The sequence below is a fragment of the Trachinotus anak genome, unplaced genomic scaffold (genome assembly GCF_046630095.1).
Source record: "Trachinotus anak isolate AG129_WGS33_773 ecotype Australia unplaced genomic scaffold, CSIRO_AGI_Tana_v1 ptg000014l, whole genome shotgun sequence".
Taxonomy (NCBI): domain Eukaryota; kingdom Metazoa; phylum Chordata; class Actinopteri; order Carangiformes; family Carangidae; genus Trachinotus; species Trachinotus anak.
In genome coordinates, this window is record NW_027273865.1 from 17163864 (window position 1) to 17179572 (window position 15709).

The following is a 15709-nucleotide window of genomic DNA, read 5'->3' on the forward strand; positions in this document are numbered from 1 at the left end:
TCTTCTTATCTCTCTCAACCTCTATTGTTTTCTCTTACTCATGAACTCAATGTCATGACTTAATTTGTATGTGAAAAAAGATATTTGGTTCATCAGGGTATAAAACAATATTTATACAACTCTGATAACACAACTTGACGGGATCCTTTAGGTCAGGGATAATTTTCTATTTGAGGATCCCAAAATGAGCAAAATTTTGTTTCGCCTTGGGGACACCCAGTCTAATTAAAACATTGCTACTGTGGATAGCAACACTCAGACACAAGACTTTGACCCATTTTTTCGTTCGGACCAACAGTTAAAGAAATGTTGCTGCAGGCTTATTTAAATCTCATCATATAATGACTTCAAATGCCACCAGAAGTGACTTTTTAAACATGTGACCCAAAATAAAACTTCCAAAATCTCCACAGCTCACATTTTTCTATCATTCCCTTCCTCTTTCCATCTCTCTCACACATGTGCACACATTTTTTAAAAATTTTTATTAGACTGACCTTTAGTCTATGTAGCCTAGAGGTGTTTCTATTTTGATGGAGGTTATAGAGCACAAGGCAAAACGTCAGAGTTTTCATTTCCCTGGCCTCTCTCTGATGTCTGCCCATTCTCTTAATCTGTTTGTCTGGTTATTTCTGCCTTCCTCTGTTATCTCTCTATTATCCCCTGCCCTCCCGGCCCCACCTCCACTACTAACCACAACCCTGAACTATTTTGTGTTCTGCCAGCAGTGCACCATATAATTTATCCCATCTCTTGCTAATCAGATAATTGTAGCACACTCATGCTTTATAATCCATGAAATCCTGCAGAATCTGTAAAGTGAGCACACTAATCTGCCTCCTGTGTCGGCTCTGTCACCCCTTTCTCATGGCAGCATTCATCACTGACAGTGAGTGACCCCACCATCAGATGCTTCAGTTAAAGATGACATTACACACCTCTGCATCCAGGCCTGTATCAGTGACCCCAAACTGAAAAGTTGAAGTTAATTTTAAAGTCAAGTTCAGCATTTTGGGAAATATTATTTACTTTCTTGCCGATAGATGAGAAGATTTATATTCCTCTGTTAAAGGAGCTATTTGGATGTTCTGTTATTGTTGGATAGCAAACATTAGCATTAACAGCCAATGTTAAATCTTGTTTTGCTTCTATTTCTATCACTTCTTCTCTTCCATTGAAGTTAGAATGCTAACAAGCAAATTATGAAAGTGACTCACTGTCACATCCAGGCTGCCTATTGCAGTCATATTATAGCCTAACCTCTTGTAAACACAATGATGTGTTGATGTAAAACTGTTGTTAATGTTAATGTTAGCTACATAGAAATAGCAAAACTTACAAACAGCTCCTTTAAAAATGATTTACAGACAGCAGCTGTTAGCATATAGCTTAGCAGAAAGACTGGAAACAGGGGGAAACAGCTAGCCTGGCTCTGTCAACATGCAACAAAAACTACACACTGTAAAAAAAAAAAAAAAAAAAAAAAAATCTAAGTATACAAACAATATGTTGTGGTTTTATGGAGTTATGTGTGTGGAGTTATGTTTTGGCTGAATTTCTGGCCTTGTTGTCCTGTGTGAGGTTGTCAGCTGTGAGCGATGGCTTCATATTTAAGCGACCTTACAGACAAGAGAGCAGAATCAACTTCTCATGGAGTGTAAACTTTGTGCTTTGTGTTGCATTCCAGCATATAAGAAGATAGTAAAAAATAAATAAATATTGCTTTAACCACCTCTTTTACCATACAAAGCTACCTTAAAAACTTGAAATAAAAACATAAAAAAAGAACTCATGTATTTTACCAAGGGGTGCTCTTGCATCCCCACGGCCCTCTTTAGGTCCCCGTCCCTTACTTTGAGAACCTCTGGCCGTGTCGGGGTGTGTTATGTCTCCTGACAGACCCTAAACTGTATCAGCTACTTCTCCCAGGCAAACCGCCTCGGCGATGCTATCACGCCCATTCGTCACAACGCATCCATCCGTTATTACCAGCTTGTAGCTGGATCCCGGAGCAGCGACTTGTCAATTGACAGAGCAGGACACGGTGAGAGAGGGAGGCAGACAGACAGCAGAGGAGCTGGTAGGCGTATCGCCTCCCGGGACAGACCGCCGCACAGTGTGAAAGTAACTGCAGGAGGGGACGGAGATGCTCACCATGACGGATCTGAGCGCTTTTTGACAAAAAGGATAAAAAAAAAAAGAAGGGCATTAATGATTTGAGACTTTCCCTAGCGAGATCGATCATCCTTCTCTCAGTCTGAAGCTTGCCTTTTCTCTGACCTATAACGCCTCTATCTATAGACTGCCATCCACCGGGCAGCAGGCACTCTCGTCCGGTGGCTCTCCTTGGAGAGCGCGACGCGGAGAGAAGGGAGAGGTCAAGACAAAGTCACTTCTGTGGCTGAAAAAGAAGGGGGGGGGGGGGGGGACGACCATCTACCAAGAGCCCCAGCTTCTGCAGTTTCTTTTCTACGCGTTTGCACTCTTATTATTCCATTTCTTACCAGCGGGAGACCTTGAAACGGATAATCACATACCGACCAATAAAGGATCACCAGTTTCTAACCGAGGACAGGTCAGATGCGAAGAGCTGTGCATGAGTGAGGTGTGATGTTGGGGCAGGAATGACTGCTGCTGAATGGGGGAGCAGAGAGCATCTATAGGGGAGACCGGCTGAGTAGCCCGAAACCACACGACCGAGCCTGGTTTCACCGAGTCCAGAGTCGTATCCTCACTCTTCTTATTCGTTGCCTTTCCTCTACTCTTTAACAAGACACTGGATTCCTCCGATATGAAACCCCTGCGGCTGGGTATTTTCCTTTAAATGACCGATTAAGGGAGTCTTAACGGAAACGCGGGGAGCTCATGTGGAGACCGTTTGAGTGCGCAACGCGACGGTGCGCCGGTTTAACGGCGTTTTAACCATTCTCACAGTCCCGTTCTGGCGGATCACCAGCGGTCGGTGGATTGCCGTAGGTTATAGACTGCCACCGGTCGTGTAACAGTGCCGGGCTTTTGATGCAAACTCAACGGGAACTAATTAGAAACGCCTCGCTTGCCCCACCACTCCTCCAGGAGCCCCGCAGCGCGGCCATCCTTGCGCGGTGCAAGACAGACAAAAAAAAAAAAAAAAAAGTGGATATGATTTCTAATTTGGTTTGAAAAATTGTCTGGCCAGAAGGAGGATTATTCTTTGACGAGTGGAGATCTTCACCTGGCTTGAGGAGGGATAAACGGAGGAGACACAGCCTCTACCTGAACGGAGAGGAGGAGAGGGAGACGCGCAGGTATGACAGTCTCTTCATCTACTTTTTCTGGTTTGTCCGATTATCGCGCAGTTTCCTCCCTCCATCCCCCTCTGCTTTCTGTATCTCCCCGCTTATTCGCGCCACAACATTTTTGAGAGGTTGATTTGTAATTTTAGATGACCCGAGTTGAGTGCACACGCACGCAAACACAGTGTGTGTGTGTGTGTGTGTGTGTGAGAGAGAGAGAAGGCAGATGGAGAGATAATGGCGCTGGTGTTTTCTCTTCCATACGATTTAGAGACGGTGATATCCTCTGTGTGGATTAAAGCCAGTGAGGAAAGGAGGGGAGGGGTGAAGGAAGAGGGGAGATGCTGAGCGGGATGTAAAGCACAGGAAGTGGGAAGAAATAGGTCTGAAACAGATGAGGGGATGAGATAGGGAGAGGGATGAGTGGAGATGGGATAAAACAGCAGATAGGGCATATGCAGGTGGATAAAACAGCATGGGAGAGGGGAAAGTGCAAAGAGGGGAGAATCTAGAGGAGAAGGGGTGAGAAATGAAGGATGGACGGATATGGGAGGAAGAAGTGAAGAGAGAGGAAGACTGCATTGAATTGAATGGGGGGGGGGGCAGACTGCTGTGTGTGTGTGTGTGTGTGTGTGTGTGTGGACGGGGGAGAAATGAGACGAGAGGGACTTAAAAGGAGTTGTTAGGGGAAGAGGGCAGAGGAGAGGGTGCTCAGATGGAATACAGAGAAGGAGCAGCCAGGAGACGAGATGGGCTGCGTGACAGGGGAGAGGTGTTTAGGGGAAGGGGAGAGGAGAGGACATAATGGAAAGGTGAGCAAAGAAAATAGGGGAGGACAGGAGAAGGTAATGGAATGAAATAGATTGGGAGGCCGTAGCAGAGCAGTTATGGTCGAGAAGATATAGGAGAGGAATCAGAAAGGACAGAGAGAGCAGATGTTGCAGCTGGCATTGAAATGATCCCTCAAGAAAGCTCTAACAATAGCATGCCGGGGGCCAAGTGTAGAATACTCTATCAGAGATGCTGTAGCTACTGTATGGTATTATCCAACGGAGTGCTGCGTAATGGTCGTTGCTGCACCATGGAGACAGAGAGAGAAGAGGGGAAACCACTGCTAACATTTCAGTTTGCTGTGTCAGCTCACCAGCTCCTCATTACCTGTTAAATTTTCTCGTCCCTACCCGCCCCATTAGCATTTTGATGGGGTTTTGCAATGACTCTAAGCCACATTAAAACACATGTAAACACACATGTGAGATGAAATGAGGTTTGGAGGAAGTCATCCCCTCGGCTTCCTGTTTCTGTCTCCAAATGTGTATACCTGTGGCTTAGCTGAAGCCCAGATTTGATATTTCAATCTTTCTTGTCTATCTTCTGTCGCTCTTTCTTGCTTGTATTGAAACATCGTGTTTGAATGTGGCTTGAATCGCTGTCTAGGAAGAATCTTGAAAGATTTCCAATTTATGTATGGTGATTTTAATGCGTTTCAAATCACAATCTTAATGCAAGTAATCATAGCGTACAGTTAATCAGCATCTTAACATGTTGTATTCCAATGGGAAGTGCTGGAAGTAAATGGAGTAAACGCATGTCTTTGATCATGACCCTCATTGTACCACAATGGTATACAGTGAGAGATTTTATTAAAATTCAGTTTAGAGCCTCAAACGAGGTAAATATTCCCAAAGAAGTTTACAGGCTGACATTTTCTCCAAATCAACACAGAAATAAATTGCTTGTGTATAATTATTAATTGAGGCCTTGGTTTCTCTTAATCATTCTTGTTACTGAAAACTCTGTTGCCAACGTGCACACAATATTCTGGGTGAAAGCTCACATTTTAGTGATCCACTGCTCCTGCATCTTCATATCCAACTAATGAATACCACTGTACATGAATAAAAAAGAATTCTCACACTGCCATGGAAACTGAGTTCACACAGTCGGTTAAAAAAATAAAATTGGATGAAGTGCATCAGGGAGACACTGTTAGGTCCAACTATTTTATTTAAAAGTATCCTGGAAACAAAAAAATCAAAACAAACAAAAAAACACTTGGATAAATGTGTGCATGCATACACACTAATTAACAGAAGTGTTTTCAAAAGCATTGACTCAGCATTTTTGCTGATGTTGCGGTATGGTGAGGCATACAGTTGAACATGATCTCTTTAATGATTGTAAACAACCCAATCTGCAGTATCTGTGAAGTCACTACTCACAATTTGTTTTGTGTTTGTGATTTGAAAATCATTGTTTTGTTGTTATATTTTTTAAATATGTGAGTCATTTTCCAAAACGTTGATTGCAAGTAAACACCTTTTTTTCACGCATTTTTTTCGAGCTGACTGATGGATAAAACAGGAATTACAAACAAAGGCTTATTGAATTTAATTTTGATGAAGTTATTGTTATCATTTGGTTGACTGTCATTGCATTGCATAAGGGTTGTTAAGATTATCAATCTCATTGTAGTGGGCAAGCAGTTTGAGGTAAAATATGCATAGACTGTATAAGCTAAAAGGAATAGTTCTGAATTTTGGAAAATCGCTTCTTTGCTTTCTTGATGAGAAATGCTGAGATTAATACCACTCTCTAGTCTGTATGGTACATGAGGAGCTGCTGCGAGCAGGCAGTTAGACTGGAAGTAGCTAGCCTGTCCTACCAAATGTGACAAAATCCACCTACTAGTACGTCTAAAGTTCACTCATTGGCATGTTATGTTTCTTAACATGTGCAAAAACTGAAGTACTATAACAACACAACAAGCTAAGCTAACTGGTTCATGAAAGTCTTACATTTGAAAACAATAACCATACTTCCCAACATGTAAAAATATTGCTTTAAACATCAGATGTCAGGATGGATTAAGTAAGGATGGAGTGGATTGGCCGACTCACACATATAATCAGTTTTAATGCACAATCAGGAAAAGCAGAAATTTCCTGCAGAGTGGAAGGACAGAGACTCATTTGACCAGTACGAAAACATGCTGTGAAAGTGGTGCTTTATGATCCCTCTGGCTTATTGGGTTTAAGGCTGAAGGCGTCAGAAAAGATACCACAGGGATAACTGGGGCCAGAAAATGTGAGGATTCCGCTGTGAGACCTTCCTGTGATTTTGAGCAGCACAGTCATATAGATATAACTGCTGTCCTATCACTCAGGTGGCTGTGACTCAGATATGGTTCTTTTCTCTCTTTGAAATTGAGTGCAGGAGAGGTGGGAGATTGATGGGAGATGGCATTGTGACAATTAAAAAGTGTGAGTCCCTAAACACTTCTCCTACTTCTGCAAGAACTGGTTCTGTATCATGTTTACAGTTTATTGAACCAAGTCAAAGCAGGGAAGAAGAAGGCTTGATTTGGAGGAGAAAGGAAGGTATTTTGATTATTTCTAAGCATGGCTTGAAAGTAGTCCAGTTTTACTTTGGTTCCTGTTAGTAACATAATCTGGGACTGTCTCTATGGACTTAACAGTTATATACCCTGAGCGACACAGGTCTGACTCTTCAATGGCCATGATTCATCATAATATGTGATGAGCCAGAAATGAGATCCAAGCAATTTTTGTACTAACTTTGAACATTGAAGCCTTCTATTTTTGTCACCATGTAAAATACCTGTCATACTGTCAACGTCAAATTGAGTAATGAAGTTGAGGAGAAACGTACATTTTGGAGGAGCGGGAGTCTAATTGATGTGTCTGTATGGGCAAGAGCAGAAAAGAAATGGAGCTCACACAGAGAAACTCATTGAGTTCTGGAGAGAGAAGGAAAATAGATTTCCATCACAGTAGGGAAGAAATGTATAGGTGTGCAGGTACAAGTGAAGCCCATACAGTGGTGCATGGACACTTACTTTTTTTTTTTTTTTTCCCAAAATGAAAGGATGTTTGACGTTAGGATTATGTGGCATCAGCAAGAAGAAGGACGGGAGTGATGTTGCATTGATGAAAGACATGCAAGGAAAGACAGGTGAAAGAAAATAAAGATGAAAGGATGGGAAGATGGAAAGGGGAAGAAGAAAGAAAAAAAAACTGAACCATAGGAGGCTGTTAAGGGGGAATTGACCTTTATTCAACAAGGCAGGTCAATTAAGAGCAAATTCTGTTTAGGTGAAGCAGACAGACGAGGAGAAAGGAGGGAAGGAAATACATAGAGCAGTGAGGAGAGGTTTGAGAGAGGACGGCCAGGCGGAGAAGAGGAAAAGAAAGAAAAGGAGGGGCAACTATTAGGGACAGGAAAAAAAGAAAAAGGGATAAGAAAAGAGTTAAAAAAAAAAAGAAGGAGCATAAGGCGAGAGTATTTCGCCACGAATCTCTAGGTGTTAAGACTGTGATATGGCAACCTGGTGTTTTATAGTTTTAATGTCCAAAATATGTCTTCATGATGTTCTCAACACACCAACATGCTGTCCACTACAGTGGGGGTTTAAATGTCTACACGGTTTGTGTATGTGTGCGTGTGTCTGTGTGTGTGCATGTGGGTGCATGTGCATGACAACAGATGCTGGTTCAATGGCGCAATCCCACCCCACCAGGGAAGAGCGGGTGAGAGAGATGCTGCTGAGAGAGAGAGCGAGCGAGCGAGAGAGAGAGAGAGAGGTGAGGAGAATGAAGGAGGAATGGTGCCAGGAGAAAGAGACAGAGAGCAAGAGGGAGTGAGCAGCGTGCTGAATGCCAAGCAGCATGGTATTAGAATGGTGCTGTGTTGAGCAGGCAGGCAAGGGGATATAACACTGCTCAGCTAAACCACAGTAACCTGTAAGTTTCCAAACTTCATTTATGAGGAGCGCATTTCATTTTTGTCATATCAGCAAACACATTTGGAGATTTATTGTAAATCAAGAAAAACACAATGTACCTACAGTACCTAACAGAGCTCTTCAATACAGACTGCTATACAGTATAGGGGCTTAAATAGGTTGTAGCAGTTATGACCAGTAGCTATGGATACCTCAGATTTGTCAAGAGTAATCTATTTTTATCATCCTCTGACCCACCTTTGGGATCTGCACTTTGTCTACAAAAAGACTGGTGTGACAGCAGCAATTCTCTGCCTTTGTTTCTTACTGCTCACAAAACCAAGAGCAATGATTAGCCTTGGTTTTATGTGGTGGAGGAGCAGAGGTCGATGTACAATCGACCTCTGCAAAGTCACAAATAGCCTGCCAAATGAATTGATGTATTTCTGCATTAATTCATTTGGCTTTTGTCCATCCAAACCAGCATGCAAATGAGGAGCAATCCAAACGAGAAAAAAAAACAATGAAGCATTCACCACAGCCCAAAACATTTTAATACAATTAACTTTTTCTATAACAACTAATGTATGTCAATTGTGACATGTCACATTTCTTTAACTGAAGCTGCGTTGTGCATGTGCCTAGCTCATATGGTCTTGAGGAGCTGATTGGGAAACGTAGTCTAAACCATGTTTAATTTAGGGGTTGTGTTTCTTATGTGTCAACGAGGTTAAAGGAGGGATTTCTAGTGTGTTGTGTCCTCAGCTGACTTGAGGAATGCAGAACAGATATGTGTGTACCTGCCTCAACCAGTATGGGTACCTCAGTCTTAGGCAGCTACAGAAGTCTGCCACTGGGGAGCGAAAAGCTTTAAAATGGGCACTGGGAAAAGCTGATTTGATTGGTCATGACTGGTAAAAACATTAGTCCTAATTCTGCCCCTTTTATGACTCATCAGGTCACACGATGTATAAAGCACTGCATTAAACATCATGGTCCCAGTATCAAATTAGCATATTTTATGACCACAGTTCTGCACTGCTGCGTTCCATTAATAATGTGTGTGTGTTAGGTGTGGGCAGACACGGCGTTGGAAAAGGCTTGCTTACTGTATATGGTGTATATGGAGATTAATGCTTCTGCCATATTTGTAAGCACCTACAGCTCCATGAACTAGTTCAAAGTGTACAACTAATCCACCAAAAACACAGAAAAACCCTTAATGTAGAAACAAGTGGCTAACCCCAGTTAAACACTATTACCATTAGTGGAATGTGAGCTTCATAAAAAAAAAAAAAAAAAGAAAAAAAAAAAGCCATAATCAATATTTTTTTTACTAAGAGGCTTTTACAGTGAGTGCCGCTCTTATAGTGTTTACTGTGACTTAATACCATGCAAATGGCATTGCAGTAGTCTGAGCAGTGGTTTTAAAAAAAGATGTCTGTTATATACCGTAAGTCATATAAGCACAGTAACTGTAACAGACAAGTTATCTGAATTTCATTTCTATGTGCTGATGCCAGACACAAATATATCTTTCAACATGACCGTTGTCTAGAGAGTTCATTAACAATTGTTGGTAATTTTAAGATTAAACATCTTGAAACCAAAGTGATTTGGTATTGAAATCACATACATGAAATCATGAATAATTTATTTAAAATGTTGGCTTTTTGTTATATCCAATGTGGATGTCTTGTTATATCTTGTACCATAATATTGTGTTGTGCAGTCTGCATCAGGTTACATAAGGTATTATATTGTAGGTGAAGTATATTGTCTCTTTAATAGTCATATTGATGATTGATCACAGGGACTTATGTATGTCAGTCTTTCTGTTTCTATCCATGTGCTTGTGTGTGATTGTAATGCCTCTCTCCGCTCTCTCTGTAATTGTCTTGGTCCGGGGTGACAGAGCAGACCTGACAAGTGAACCCAGATAGTGAGTGGAGATAGATTGAAGAGGAGTGTCTGCTCTCTCCTCTATCTCTCCTCATCTATTACTTGTGTCTGACAGAAGCAGTGCCCTATGATGGATGGATGCTCCACTCTATCTCTATACTGCGTTCACTCTGTTTCGCTCTCACTCACTCATTTCTCTCCACTTGGTTTCTCTTCATCTTTTCATCACTAGCTCGCTCCATTTTTTTGTAATTTGTCTTTCTGTTCTTTCTCTGACTACTTTTCATTCTTTTTCTGTCTCTCTTTCTTCCTCCAGGAGGTACTCTCTTTACTTTCTTTGATAGCATGGGCATGGTTAGTGTGTGTGTGTGTGTGTGTGTGTGTGTGTGTGTGTGTCTCCAAGGTTCTAAATGATAGTGTAGAGGTCTGCACAGACCCAGAGTTTCAAATTACTGGGGCAGAGTGATCCAACATTCTGTTTGTTGCCATTTATCAGTCTGCCGTGTCCTACAGGCATGAGTGTCTGCTATCTACGCTTACATTCAATTCTCTACACTTCATGCTGCAGGCATTGTAGCTTGACTTTTGTAAATGAACACAAAAAAGTGCAGGACACACTTAACCCAAAAGTTAGGCCTGAATTAAAAACAATATTAGTGCAATTTGGAAGACATGTTTGAGTAGTTCTCAGACATATTTTCCTCTGGGCTAAGAAAACACGGTTTACAATAGCTTTCCTTAAAAGAGCTTTTTGTAAGGTTTGCTACTGATACATAGCCAGTGTACTTAGTGGTCTAGAAGAAACATTGAGAGATCAGCATCAAACTTCATTCCTTTACTTACCAAGAGATGTCTCCAGCAGTCAGAAGCAACGGCAATGTTAACTCATTTTGTTATCTTCTACTTCTGTCACTTCTTTTCTTCTACTGATGTTAGCATGCTAATCAGCTAGCCAACCACCCATCCCCTCATCTTCTGATACTGAGTCACAGTAATGACTAGCCTGCCCTGAGGAAGTAGTGCTGCTCAGAGGGCAAACTATAACCTCTTGTCTTAAAAATGCAAGAATGGCTGAAGCTTTTGGCAAGACTGGTAAGTAAACAGCTGTTAATGCTAACACTGGCCGTGTAGCAATAGCAAAACTTACAAATAGCGTTTTAAATGGTAAACATAGTTTGTATTGTGCCTTATATTTTAGTTAATTAGTTTGTCTAACACTGCACACAAAATACAGAACAGAGCATAGACATCATTTTCATGTGCTGTCTCTGGCTAGATATTAATATGTATAACACAGTGCAGTGCCACTCTCAAATTGTTGCAGCAGGAGCCAACTGAGGATTGAATTTGGACAGCTGATGTCCACAGCCCCTCGCAGTACTTTATGCCCACAATGTCTCTTAAATGTTACCCAAGACAAAAATTTAAACCCATGTTGGCTGTGGTCACTTCATTGATGCAGTCAGGTTGCATGTGTTTCATTAAAACTGGTATTTATTTTAATTTTATTCCACGCTATGGATCACTCACTTGCAATGCTTATTATTTTTAATAGATTATAGCATCCATTGCAGTCCAGCACAATTTTTTGTTATACAAAATATTCAACACCTGCCATCCTGGAGTGCAATTGGTAAAAATAAATAAATAAATAAAAATTATCAGGATATAAAACCTGTTGCTACTGATCCATCCAAAAATCCCTTTATCAGCCTCAGTACCAGTCCTGCAGATTATTACATCCCCAGTTGTACCACACATTACAACACTAACGCTCACAGTCACACTTGCAAACCTTTCTGATGGTTGAGTTTTACAACACAAGAATACAACCAAGCCCTCAGAAATACTGGAATTCCTGTGTTAGGTGGAACAAATTCTTTACAACTCTTTTGCAGAATGAACAATAAAGAAAATGTGCCCTTGGTTAAAATTGCCACATTTCAGATGTGAAAAGCATCAAGTTTGCTGATGGTTTTTTAACTTGTTGATGGGAAGAACAGAGCCTGAAAGAAATGCATTAAACTCCCAGTTTGATGGTTGATAACAAGCAATCATACATGATGTGCTTGTGTGTCTCTTTGTGTTCTATCTAAAGCTCATTCTTACTTAAGTCCTGTATGCTCCTCGTGTATATTTGCTGATGTGTAGTGTGCACTAATATGTGTGTGCAGTTCTGTGTGGAGGTTAGTCCACTTTAAATGTCAAATTTCAAATTCATTTTCAAAGTGACTGAGGGCAAAACTGGCAGGCTTTTGTCCAGGCTGACCAGGGCTTTTATGTAACATAGCACACACAATTGTGCAGGATGTCAAGAAATCTGTGTTACAGAAAACCTAATTACTGAATGTTCAGAAAAACCACACTGGTATGACAACATGAGGACTAAGCAAAACATTGAGTTAATTTGTTAACACATAAATACGTGAACAATATATTCCAAGTTGAACTAGGTTGTCTTATAAAACCCCATCTTTTAACACTCAAATTACTGTTAGACAACCACTGAGGGAACCTAAGTGTTAAAGTCTATTAACCACCCTATATGGTGTGTGACTGTACAGCATTTTTATTGTACCGCTTGATGTACAAATGCACACTGCACTGTGCCCCTGGGGCTGTCAGCTACCAGAACAGTGTAGAGTCTACACTGTAGACAAATTTCCCCAAACTAGTGCACACTGCAAATAATGTCACATGCGAACACACAAATTAATGAAAGCACAGAGCCCAGCGCTTACAGAAGATTTCCTAAGCACTTAAAACCACCCCATGCCTCTTGATCTTAGTGACAGGGAACATTTACTTCCACAGTATGTAATGTAATGTAAAGTAATGTGTGTTCCGTAGAATGCTGTTTTATATAATAAGGACAATAGATGAGAACTTGAACTAATATGTAGTTGCACCTACTTCACAGAATTACTAGTAATACATTCTAACGTTGTCATCAGTTTCGAAAACAGCAGCTGAAGGGACATTCAACCCCTCGGCCTTGATGCAGCCTGTTCAGCAGTTCACAAAATGAGTGTTTATTAACACAGGCTAAAGGATCCTGCTGGGCTGAAATGGTCCACTTGACGCACCATGAGCCTGATAGTCTGGGAAATAATTAGACTTGAGAGGGCAATCTACTGTAGATAATGGCACTCTTAAGGACCTCGTAGGTAGTTTATAAAGCTCAGCAATAGTTGCAGTTTGTGCAGAGGACAGCAGTGAACCAAGAAACTGAAAAGTCATTGTTTATCAGTATAGTTTAGCTCTGATTCTAATTCGGACCTCGATATTACATGGTTTTAATCTATTCACCTGATCAGCATTGCTTTGCCTTGTGTTCTGAATTGTCTATACAACACTGGAGCTCTATAACTGGACATTGTAGTATTGACTGTGCTGTCACCATATCGTGTGTTTAGCTAATTACAATTCCCTCATGAGATACTGGGGAAATGATCTCACTGTAGCTTTCTGGAAAGCATGTCAGTGCTTTAATATCTGAGTTTAACATCAGAAATTGCCTCTCTAGCTCCCTCTCAAAGGCACAGCACTCAGTGTTCTTGTAATATGTGAACACTATTTACAAAGAGGAAGAACCTGCTGCTGAAATTCTTTCAGCCAATTAAGGACTGATTGTCTTAAGACTTTTTAGGGTGATGGCTCAAAAACAGCAAGGAAAATAAAAAACAACATGTTTTACCACTGTGCATATGCAAAAATTACCCCTCCCATCCCAACCCACATCTATGGCATTTATACTGTCTAGTTCTAGTCTAGTTTATATATAGGAGAAGACGTGCAGCTAAGGGATGGGGCAGGATTCAAACACAGGCCACTGCAGTGAGGACTTAGTATGTGGTACATGCTCTACCAGGTGAGCTACTAGGATACTCCCACAGCTGGCATTCTTATTTTCCACAAGCAATTTTCTGGTCTCACAGAAGTTTTCAAAAAATGCTGGGGTACCATGATCCTTGAGTCAATTTGGGGGCTGGGAGCTTTTACAAAAGTAGAATGTGGGTTACATTTCCTTTGAATATGAATGTGAGGCTGACAGGGCTGAGGCTCAGTCTGCGGCTGCTGTTTATCACACAGATCACAGAACATGTGCATGAAGGCATGTCTCACACACACACACACACACACACGCAAGTAAAGGTATGTATATTCTGTTATTCTGGCATGAAGAGTTCCAGCACATATGCAAGTTTGCACTTATACTCAAATATGCAAGGTCTATTTCACACACAAATACACATAAACACACATACACACTATATTTTGCCTATTTTGCAGGCGCCCGTGAGGCTCCTGATGCATGTTTGATGATGGTTTGATTGACAGTGGCAGAGGGTTGTCTGTGTGTGTGTGTGTGTGTGAGAGAGAGAGGCCAAGTAAGCTGATGATTATGCAAAGTGCCTTAAGGTGGAGTACCACTGATGGCAGCTAGATGCTGACTCCAAACAACCTATGGCTCCATTAAAAACTCATTCAGAAATGTGTTAAATGCTCTCTAATTTTATTTTTCCCATGTCAGTATGATAACACAATTCCCTCATCTCACACCATTTCGTAGTGCCTAATGGGTGAAATAATGAGGGGTATATTGTCTGGTGTGTCTGGTGAGTCTTTATAAACAGGTCACGCTACATGCTCACTGCTGGACTAGCAGACCAAGCCTCTGTTCTACTCGAGTTTGTAAGTTAATTAGTTCCAGGTATATTTTATTGTTTTTTGGGTTTTTTTTTTCTGAATTGCCCTTGCACACTGCTCTCTGACCACCAGACTGGATGTCACTGTCACCCATAATTCAGACATTTACTGTGGATGCAAACACATAAACAAGTCTTTTGACTGTCAAATAAAGCACTCATCTGCTTTACATGGTGCTACCATGAAAAGCGAGCGCAGGGTCAATGTCTCTGTTCGTCTTTTCTCTCAATGCTCTTAGAAATATATAATCCCAGTTGTTTTTGAAAATTAAATGCTATTAAATAGGCCATGTCTCACTATCACTAAAAATTATGGGTAATAATAGATTATGACACAATTTTTATCACCCTGTCCATCAAAATGACAGTCAATGAGAAAGTCTAATGCAACCTCTGCTACTATGCGCTGCTCAATTAATTAAAGTGGCTTTAATCAATATTTTTTTTAACCATGTAACAAATGACAACATGAAACCAGTGTGACACTGTGACTGTGTTGTTGCTTGTACTGATGAACTTACAGAGAATTATCACCTCATTCTGCAGCTGCCCTCAGCTTTGAGGAACTTTAAAGTGAGTTTCAGCTCATTGTTTAGCTGTTCTCTCTGTAACGTCACTGTTTTGGTTCACTCTCATTGCTCTCATCGCAGTGTTTTTAGCTGCAGCAGGCAGGCAATTATTTTCTGCGAAATAGCTCTACAACCTGCTCAATACCAACAGCAGACAGATAATATTGGTGACTAGCTGGTGAACATAGTGGAGCATTTAGCAGCTAAGGAGCCAGATATTTCCCTCAAGAGTTGATAGAAACAAAATACAGAGCTAAAGGAGGGTGGCTAGTGGACTACCATTCATCAGGTGGCGAAATGAGAAATCAGATGCTGCTATGAAACTGCTGCTAAACTGCTGCCATACTTATGCAGCATGCAGGTGTGTTTCTGGGCCACATAAACGTAAGCAACAGCCAACTGTTTCAAATCCAATGAAAACAATGTCTTTAAATGGCAAGAACCCAAAGCTGATCTTGAATGCAAGGAAAAATTTGGTTTTAGTTTCAGAAATTACAAGAAAATACAGTG

The 15709-nt window shown here is 41.1% G+C and overlaps 1 protein-coding gene across 2 annotated transcripts in view; it reads left to right on the plus strand.

Moving 5' to 3' along the window:
* The first annotated feature begins 1325 nt into the window (after positions 1-1325).
* LOC139631550 (leucine-rich repeat and fibronectin type III domain-containing protein 1-like protein) overlaps positions 1326-15709 on the plus strand; it is a 166353-nt gene continuing 151969 nt past the window's right edge. The window contains exon 1 of one of the 2 annotated variants that reach the window (XM_071495789.1): positions 1326-3287. The gene's annotated coding sequence lies outside the window, so the exon portion shown is untranslated. The remainder of the gene's footprint in view (positions 3288-15709) is intronic. The other variant, XM_071495790.1, reaches the window with a different exon arrangement.